This window comes from Erithacus rubecula (genome assembly GCF_903797595.1).
Source record: "Erithacus rubecula genome assembly, contig: scaffold_182_arrow_ctg1, whole genome shotgun sequence".
NCBI classification, from domain to species: Eukaryota; Metazoa; Chordata; class Aves; order Passeriformes; family Muscicapidae; genus Erithacus; species Erithacus rubecula.
Genome location: NW_027636127.1, coordinates 159,021 through 169,808, shown reverse-complemented (window position 1 = coordinate 169,808; position 10,788 = coordinate 159,021).

Here is a 10,788-nt window from a genome sequence, read left to right as displayed (position 1 = left end):
GGATGAATCCGATTTTGAAATCACAAATTAGCAAGATGTGCCAAAAACTTCCCTAAATGGCCACAGGGTCCTTCCTCTGGCTCTTTTGTAAGTCAGTTCAGCTGAGGTTAAAAACTAAATTAAGTTCCTATAATCTACTGTATGGACGGCTATATCAAACGCATCCATTCCCGGAGAAATACATTCAAAGGGAGAAACAGATTAAAATCTGTTAGAAAAAACTCTTTCTGGGGTGTGCTGGTTTTGCATGGAAGTCACTTAGGAGGAGGATATACTCCAGAGTTTTTTTCTATGAGAACTTCTTCTGTGAGTTGCTGGGACCAATCAGAATTTGATTTAATAATTGACAGCCTGAGAAATAAATTTAAAAAGTTACTTCACTTCCATGAATTACATTAGTAAAAGTGAGAAGGTGTCTTTTGACTTCTGGCTTGTGAAGAGATAAGGCGAGCTGGCTCGGCTTGGCCTGGCCGGGCCCGCCCCCCCCCCCCCCCCCCCCCCGCCCCCCCCGGATCCTTTTTTAACTTGGGGCCCTGATAGCCAGGGGAAAGAGAAACATTTGCTAAGATCTTAGCTTTCCCCCTCCAGTGTGGCCACAGCTCAGCTGGGGCCCTGCCGCCGTCTTGAAGCAGCCGTGGGGAGGCGAAGCCCCCCAGCTGCCCACACAGCTTGGGGGAAATGCAGCTGGGCTCTGTTTCAGCTGAGCCCCCCCACATATTCGCTTGCTGGGCTTTGCAGTTTCATCCAGCCTCCCCCAGTACAGCCTGTGCGGCTTGAGATCCTGGCACAGCTCCAGCATGGCCTGGCTCAGCTCCCTGGACTTCTGTGTGAAATTTTAACCCTTCCAATGCTCAGATAAGACTTGCAGATCTCCTATCCTCCCTTGAATGAGAGGAATAAAGCAGAAAGTATACTAAAGTTAGTGAAGTAAGAACCAAGTTTCCAGATGAGAAGAGATTGAGGAGATGCCATGGAAGTTGGCTGAAGAAAATCTTTTTGTAAGCTAGGAGGTGGATTGTATTGCATTGCACTGAAGATTCCTATAAATGGTAAAGAAAACATGGGAGGGTTGAAGTGTTTGAGAAAAGATCCTTTGCCCTGAGGGAAAGGAGAATCTCTATTCTAGAGAATGAGGTATGAACAGAGACATTTGAGGAAAAAAAGAGATGAAGAGAACTTTTGCTTTTGAACAGGTTGCCCTTAAAACTAATGCCCCATGAGTTTGACATGGCCCACAAAAACAGCTCTGGGAAGGCTGTGAAGATGGGAGGAGTATCAAAATTTGCAGATTTTCCAGGCGAATGCAAATCGGGAAAGTGAAGACAAGAAAACTTTATTCTTCTTTTGAAAAAATCCCTATAGCCAAAACAAGAAAAAACTTCACTCTTTGAAGTAAACTGAAATTATTATTTAGGTGAAAGACTGACTGAAGTGTCTCTGTATTTTGTTGTTAAGGAATGTGGGAGGTGGGGGGGAGGAGGGAGTGATCTGAAAATCTTATTCCAAATTTCTTATTTTTTTTCTCTGTGTTGTTAATAAATTTCTTCTTTATACCCTTTTAAGTTTTAGGCCTGCCTTGTTTTTTCTCCTAATCCTATCTCTCAACAGAAATTAAGTATAGTAAAATTAGGAAACCTAAATTAAACCAAGACATGGAGTCAAACAGTTTATAATCCTATTGGGGCCAGTTGCTTTGGATGCGCCTGTTCACCCATACCAACCTGGGGATTTTGTATATGTAAAGACCTGGAACTCTGAATCCTTGGAAGAAAAGTGAAAAGGACCTTTCCAAGTTTTCCTGCTAGCCTACACTGTACTCAAGGTGGAAGGAATCGAACCCTGGATTCATCACATGACTAAAACCAGCAACCAAACATCAAACAGCAGAAACAAGACTGGCTAACACCGTGAAGGGTTTTTTCAATATATAAATCCTATTGTTTTTGGTATAAGATTATTTTCTAGGGGGATATTATTTATTGGATCTAGATTAAGATGATAAATACTCACATATTTATAATAACAGTGGAAATTGTGTTGTTAATCTCTGGAAGGGAATATGTGATCTTAAAACTAGCGCAAGATTTTGACAAATTACAGAATGTAACCATGTCCTGGGGTGACTGTATGGTCCTGTATCCCCTATCATCTGCTTTCTGCCAGATATGAGCCCTGTGAGTTTAAGTCAGATGCAAGAGAGAAGAGGGGAAAGCGGTGTAATTCTTTCAGCGCCTGTGTTCAAAACAGAGATCAGCTCTCAGTTTTCCTTCTCCAGTGAGAGAGACTGAGCTTTTCTTTGCTTTTTACGCTAGCTTCTCATTAGCTGAGACAAGAAGATTTTCCTGGGACTGTGGCTTCTTCTTCTTCTGGAATTGTTCAGCTTTGGTCTGAAACACCAGAACATTGCCTGCCCTCCCCCCCCCTCCCCCCCCCCCCCCCCCCCCATGCTGTGCTGTGGCCCTGAGGCCAGCTCCGGATCAGGAGAGAACTAAGCCACAGCCACAGAACAGACGCTGAATCTCTTCAAAGCAGCAAGAGGTTTTATTGTTCAACATTGTTCTTTTTTTTTTTTTATGCCTGTGAGCAACTTCCTTGCTAAATAAACCGTTCTTTTTTCACTTTCTCCAAGGGAATTCCTTTTGAATCTGTGGGAACCCATGGTGGAAGGGTTGCTAAAACCTACTCTTCTTTAGAGGAAACACCCTTTCAGGACATTTCCTCCTAAATTTCTCTCAAACTGGGACAAACTTATATAACAGCTTGCTTGCCAACACGATCTTCTGCAGAAAATCCAATTCTGTGGGGAGCTTTAGTCAGCAATTTGAAAAAACAATTGGGAACACCTGTGGGAAGGAAATAGCACCCATGCCAATTGGACAGAGATGGAAGGAGAATATTCCTTACTAGGGACATGTAAGAATGATATTTTTACTGGGTCTAGTTCTGGCCAAATGCCAGTGCACTTACTAGAATTATTTACTCATTTTCTTTTGCGAGATTAGAATTAAGAGAAGGGTAAAAGCAGGCTCAAAACTTTAAAGAGTATAAAGAAAACTTTATTAACAGAACTAAAAGAAAAATCATAAGAAATAAGAATAAACTTTCAAAACACTTCTCCCCCCAACTTTTCTTTCTTTTCCCACTGACAATGTAAAGAGACAAAATTTGATATTTTCAGTCAGTTTACCCCTTCTAAAATAATCTTTCTTCAGTTCACTTAGGGAGTGTCTTCTGTTGTGCCATGGAGACTTCTACAAGAAGCAGTTCTCTTGTGGTTTTAATTTCCATTAATAGCAGCTGCCCAGAAATCTGCAACCATGAAGTTCCTCCCACAGTTTGGTAGTCTTCCCCCAACTACCAGCATGGGTCATTTCAGCTTATTGGGATGCAATTTTAAGAATGAGCTGTTCTAATATAGCAAAGAAAGTGCTCTAATCTCTGGGAACAGAGGTTTTCTTCTTCCATCCCTGGGGCCGAGTTTCTCATCTGTCTCATTTCCCTCTGTTCAAGCTTCTCATTAGATGACAGATATTTCAACATCTGCTTGCTTCAACATGAGTGCCTCTGCTCATAGCTGTGGTTAGAACACTACATGCCCCCAATACATTCCATGAGTTACAGGGAAAGAAGAGTCTGATGTATTAATTATATCTTCATCATAGCCTTACAAGAGAATTTCAGCCCAAGATTCAGGCATCTCCTCATTCTCATCCTATCTGGGATTTGACTCACTCATTGACCTTGGTGCCTCCATGTTGTTTTCTCTACATGTCTTCCCCCTTTTCTTTTCTCTCACTCAAGAGAGGATTGATATTTGCAAGTTTCATCTGTGCACTGAAGGAGTTAATATCTCACCTGGGCTTGTGGATGGTCATGTGATCTTTGCCAAGCAGTGACCATTCTGACTGCATGGCTCTTTTCTGGCCCCTGCTGCATTCAATTACAGCCGCAGGGCTGATTTCTTGAGTGGGGCTGCAGGGCCACCTCTGTTCTTAGCTGCAGGATTTTCTGTGATGCCAGCAGGATGGCTTCAGGCAGAGATGAGCCAGGATCCACTCCAGCCATGAGCTGCGGAACCAAGTGGAGCTGGCCTGGCCCACCGGCCACGGCTGGAACTTGATGGCTGCAGAATCTCAGCTGAGCTGTGCCGCGGGTTGACTTGGTCATGTGGTCCAGCCTGGCCAGCTCTGCAGCAGAGTAGGGCCCAGCCTAGCCCCAGCAGGCTGCGTGGGCCATGCGGCAGAGTGGAGCCTGGTCTGGCCAACATCCAGTTGCCTGTTCAAAAGCTGGAAGAAGAGAGATTTTCCCAGGGCTTGTTTGTTTTTAAATGTGATTTCACAGAGGCATGTTCAGCTTTCTTAAGTGGTTTAACAGGGTGTCAGTATTCAAAACTAGCCAGCTGATTGATTCTGCCAGGTCCGAAGGAAGATGCTAAGGTTGTTACAGGGAACCACTCCTGTAGCTGGTGAATTTTTCCTTAACTAATAACCAAACTATGTTAAACCAGAACAATACTGTTGAGAATTGTAATATCTCAAAACCAGATCTGAAAATAACCTCAGGAAATATCTATTGGCTGACAGATTGCACTAATACCCCTTGGGGATGTCAAATACCAGAAATATGGAATAGCCCTCAAACAGGACAATGGGAATATATCCAGCCAGTTGAGTGGTGTCTAGACTGGGAAGGGAGTCCAGGCTTCCCAGAGGACCCCTTATGGTTCAGTATAAAATATTCTGATTTAATAAGGTCAAGGCAAAAAGATGCAAAGGCAAAGGAAAAGTGGAATTGCACTCAAATATTCACTTGCACTAGTAGGAATCCTGAGGTACAGTGGCTCATGACTGTGACACGGGCTCTAAGATTGGGATGTGTTTGTATAAATTATCTTTCTTAATGACACCTAGTGTCACCTAATAAACAGTGAGACTTGGAGGGATATAGACTGTCAGCAGGACATGGTCAGATCATTAGGACCCACAGTATGGGTGGGAAGTAATGGAATTTGGACCATGCATTTGGCCTTGGGAGAATCAAGAGTACAATGAACACTTAGAGTATTAACATTATGTCCCTTGTGGAAGGAGCCACCATTGGGAACCTAACTATGGGGAAAAGTTAAACATGATGAAACTTGGAAACACCCCAGTACAGGAACCATAGTAGGATGGATTTTAGAATCCATCTTTATTCCTCAAATATCCACCTTCAGGAATAGGCTGGCCATACACAATTTGACTCTACAAATGGAAACTTTAGCAAATGCAACTCAACTGGGGTTTACTGAAATAAATGAACAATTTCAAGCCACGACTATAATGACCTTACAAAACAGATTGGCTTTAGACCTATTGCTGTTTACATGAACATGGATTATGTGGTTATTTGAATTTAAACAACAATATTGTTGTAAGCACATTCCAAATGTTACTGCTAAACTGGATGATCAGATAGAGAGGATAAAATCAGTTGCTACATCTAGCAGAGAATTAAGGGCAGAATTAGAAAGTAACTGGTTAAACAAAATATTTAAAGATTTGAATTTTCTCTGACTGGTTGGTTGGCCTCACTTTTACATAGTGTAATTGGTGGATCTGCCGCTGGCCAAGGCTGGGCCAATTAGAGATGATGGAAATGCCTCTGTGATAGCATATTTAAGAAGAAAATCAAAACAAAGACAGGCACAGGATCTTTTTTTTTCTAATCAGAGAAAGGAGGAGGTGAGAACATGTGAGGGAAACAACATAGAGACACCAAGGTCAGTGAAGAAGGAAGGGGAGGAGGTGCTCCAGGTGCCAGAGCCAAGATTCTTCTGCAGGCTGTGGTGATGACCATGGTGAAGCAGGCTGGACCCCTGCAAACCATGGGGATCCACGGGAGATGCAGAGATCCACCTGCAGCCCATGGAGGCGGTGCCCATGCCAGAGCAGGTGGATGCCTGGAGGAGGCTGTGATCCAGTGGGAGACCCAGTGGAGAGAGGGGCCCTGCTTCCAGGCTGGAGCAGCCTGTCCTTGGAGGACTGCGCCCCATGGAAGAGTGACCCATGCTGCAACAGTTTTGGGAAGACTGCTGCTCGTAAGAGTGGAACTACATTGGAGAATTTTGTGTAGAACTGTGTTCCGTGGGGACTCCACCATCTAACAGGGGAAGGACTCCTCCCAGAGCAGCAGAAGATCTTGGGTGATGAACTGACTGAAACCCCCATGCCCTGTTTCCCTTTGCTGTTGGTGCCAAGGAGGGAGGGATTGGGGGAAAAAAGGTGGTTTTGAGGTCTTATTTTACTTCTCATTATCTTCCTCTGACTCTGTCAGTAATAAATTCACTTTATACTTCTAAAGTGAGCCTGTTTTGCCCTTGGAGTGTTTTCTCACGGTCCTTATATCAACTCATGAACCTTTCGCTTAATTTTTTTCTCTGCCCTGCTGTGGCAGGGGAGGGGGGACAAGCAGCTTTTGTGGGTGCCTGGCATTTGGTCAGTGTCAAAGCACAACACGTGTGAATGGAGTTATTTTACAACGGTGTTTGCATTTCCATTTGGATTATATTTTATATATTTCTATTCAAAGCAGTATAAAGTTCTAACTCTGATTTATCTTGTTAAGTGGACTAAGTTTAACAATACCACTGAGATCAGGTCTGGGAAACCAACAGAGCTTCAGTCTCCACCTGAAATTGATGTAGGAAGTATCAAAGAGCTAATCTGAGTGATTGTTGAATATGTGCTCATATGCCTGAACATTCAGGAAAAGGAATACATTTAATTGGAGTTCCAATCCCCACTGATATAAAATGGGCAACATTGTGGGTAAGTGTGGGAGTCCAGGGTTTTTCCCTGGCTCCTTTGGGGGTGCAAAAACCCCCCTGGCAGACCCCTCAGAGACCCCTGAGTGCTGCCCAAGAGCTGCAGGGGCTGGATTTGGCTCCTTGGGAGAATCTGCCCACATTGAGAGAAGAGACACAGAAAATAATGATGAGTAGAGTGTAAATTAGAATGTTAGAACGTAGATAAATAGGTTTTCTTGAATGTTTATGATAAGGGACACGTGGCCAAGATGGAGAATTTGGGGGGTGGACACCTTTTCCTCCTTCTTCTCCATGTCATCCATGTTGGGTGACACGTTGGCACTCTTGGATTGGTTGGGGTCAGGGCTGGACCATTTAATAAAATTGTATTGTATTGGTAAAATTTTGTAAACATGTAATGCGTAGTACTAACTATATAAGATAAGCCCTGCCTTCACCAGGCAGATTCCACCATGGATGCCAGGCTGAGCAGACCGCTGCTGGCCAGGCAAAAGGTCCCAGAGATAAGAGATAATAAACAGTCCTTGGGAAAAGAGAAAACCATCTCCGGCAGTCTTTCTTCGGCGGCTTCAGGGAAAACCAGGGTTTGAACCACCTTCGTGTCCCTCTGGGGTGATCTTGGGGCAAAGGAGAAACCCCAGACTGGGACACCTGGCGTCCCTGGCTGAGCATTGACATCTGGCATCCCCCTGGCTGGGCAGTGACATCTGACATCTCTGGATGCACCACAGCCCACAAAGGTGGGTGCGGACCCCCAGAAGGGCAAGATCAAGAAGACGCACAGAGATGGAGGAGACCCCCCCAGGCAGAGACCTTTGGCACGGACCCTGGTGGATCTTTGTAGCCTGCAAAGGCAGGTACAGACCCCCAAAAGGCAGAGCTTCAGAAGAGGCAAGATGTTGAAAAGGACTGTGGAGGAGATTTATGGCCCTCTGCCAAAAAAAGCCGAGTTCCAGACGCGAGTCGGAGAGGAGGTGTCCCGGGAAGCCTCGCTCCTGTGCACTGCTGGTCGGTTTCAGGAACCTCCGAATTTATTTTGGACGAATTGCTTTTGGGTAAGATGGTTCAGAATCCGACACATCATAGGATTCCCACCTAGCCATGAGCAGGGGGTGGGAGGTTTATGGCTGCCTTGCTATCAGCAGGCGGAGAAAGCAATTAAAGTTCCTCAGAGACTGGGGAAGGATTCTCACCTAGCTATGAGCTGGGGGAGGGAAGTTTATGACTGCCTTGCCAGCAGCAGGTGGTTCAGCAAGAGCCTTGCCATCAGCAAGGCCAGGGAAAAAATTAAGTTAGAAATATTTCCAAGTGAGTTACAGGACATACATTTTTACTATTTCACCCCTTCAGAAACCCTGACCCCAGAAGGCGGGAGGGCGCTACAGGCGACTCCCCGGGCCGTGGGGGACAGAGGGGAGGGGGACGGGACCACGAAAAAATGCGGGTTCGGTGCCACAGGGATGTCCAGGGAGGGGCAACCTGCGGGGACCGGGACGCAGAAGGACAGGACCATGCGGGCGGCTCTCAGCCCAAAGGGGGAAGGGAGCGGCAGCCTTCACACTGACCGGGACAAAAAACAGGAAAAAAAGCGCGGATTCGGTGCATTTAGCTGCAAGGGATGTCCAGGGAGGGGCAACCTGCGGCAATGGCCGGGACGCAGGAAAGCGAGAATTGTGAAAAGACACAGACAGACCTGTCTCCAGCTGTCAGAAATGCTGGGGGAGGAGATGAATGCCCTGTTTCAGGGAAACCTGAGATATCTACATTAGAACTGGTAGATTCTAATGGGGAGAGAAAATTTATGCTTTTTAAGTCAAAGGTGAAAAAATTAACAACTTTTAAGCAATTGCAGGCAGCTGCCCGGACAGAGCCGGACAGAGCAAACCCGTCCACAGCAGTGTGAAGTCACCAGCCCAGGCTCACCGAGAGGGGTGGGGGAGGCACAGCCACCCTGCTCCCAGAGGCTCCAGCAGCACCCCCACTGCTCCCCCTGTGCCTGCACAGGCCCAGTGCTGCAGACGGGAGGGGGAATGGGGGGTGGAGAGATGCCAAGAGCTGCTTTTTATCTATACTGTGGAGAACAAACAGAACAAGGGAACAGGTCAAGAGACTCAGTTTTATTTTCAGTTCTTGTATGTTAAACTAAAGGTGTTTGTTTTTCATTGTTGTAAAAAAAATAAAAATAAAAATAAAAAAACCAAAATAAAATTTTAAAAAAATAGTTGAAACTTTAAGAATGGTGAAGGTATTTTAATAGTATTAGGTATTTTAATAATTGAAGGTATAATAAGGTATTTTGTATTTTATTTGAATATATATCATCTATATTTAGTGATTTGTTATTGCTCAGATATGAGTGGACATTTATTTAAATGTCAACATTGAGTTTTAATTTTCCTATAGTTAATTGTTTTAGAGAAGCCAGTTTATAAGTATTTGCAATATTGTCAATATAAATCAATAGATTTTGAGTTGGATTTTAAAATTTAAATTTAATTTCTGTATTTAATTTTAAAAACACTGTAATAAGATTGTATGAATTCTGTATCACAGAACAATTTTGTTTTCTGTTTCATTGTTTAATCTGAAATCTTTCAATATTTTAAGTAAGTTTTGGAAAGCCTCCAGATGTGTCCTTGAATCAAATGTATGAAGATAATCAGCTAAGTTGTGAACTTAATGTTTCTTTGTTTTCCTTTTATTAATTCTCTCTTTTATTTTGGCAGGTCTTTTGTGACCTGGCAGTGTGCTATCTTAAGGTTTTGAATATTTTGCAGAATTCCAGAAAATTATTTGAGCTTCATTCTCAGAACAAATTCCTAGTGTTATGGTTTTCCTGAGTTGCTATCACAGAAGCACTGCAGTGTCTTGCCATGTTCAAAGTATCTTACCCTAAAGATGAATTTTAGAGAAAATGAGTTTCTAGAGGAGTTTGATTTCTTTTTGAAATGTTTAATTTTAACTTTGTTGTTAAGAGTTGTGGTTTTTTCTTTAATAAGAAGATGTCAAGGAGTTCTCTTCCAATTAGAGTTTAGGCTCTGGCCAAGCCTTGATTCTAACTGAAAGAGAAATTGTGTAAACCCAGGTGTTTTCTGCATCAAAATAATATTCCAGTCGTTTGGATTGACAATTTGACTTATCAACATAACAGCTGAAGCTGACTTTGAAGTGAATTTGGTGTTCATTTTCTGGAGATGACCATCTAATTCCTCATTGAATCAAGGTTTGTCAGCTGTCTGCAGATCCTGAGGTGATGACACAGGTTTTTTTAAATTGATAATTATCTAATCTTGTAAATGTATGCCTGTTGCTTAAAGTATTGTTAATTATTGTATTGTGTTTACTTGCAGAAGATTGTAAACTTTGGGTTTGTTTTTTTTGTTAGATAATAGTTGAAATAATAGTTGAGGGAAAATTTTCCAGTTTTGATCAAAAATCTAAAATAGAGAAAGTTGAAAAGCTTTCAAAGTAATCATTTGGGGGAAGGGTTCTGTTTGTGTCTCCACAGAGAGAGGCGGAGATGGTTGAAGCCTGCAGCAAGATTGAAACACCAAAACATATAGCTTCAGTTGTCAAGGAGCAAATGACATAAGTTCTTCAAGAACAACATGAAAAGATTTTTGCAAATTTCAAGAAGAAAAAGAATTCATCTAAAGGACAATGCTACAACTGTTGGGGTTTTGGACATTTTAGGAAAAATTGTCCTCAATCCACAAAGACTTCCAAGCTACCAAAACTTTGCCCTAGATGTCGCAGAGGAAGACATCTGGCAAGTGAATGTTATTCTCTGACGGACGTGGACAGAAAACCATTGCCACTGCCAAAAAACATGAAGTGCAGGATCACCGTGCGCTACGACAGAAATGATGGCGGTGCAACAAGGAACAACAACAACACCGGCACAGACAATACAGTTGGGGAGCGTCAATCTGACTCCCTCAGCAGGGCGTTAGGGGACATCCCCTGTGACAGGGATTTGC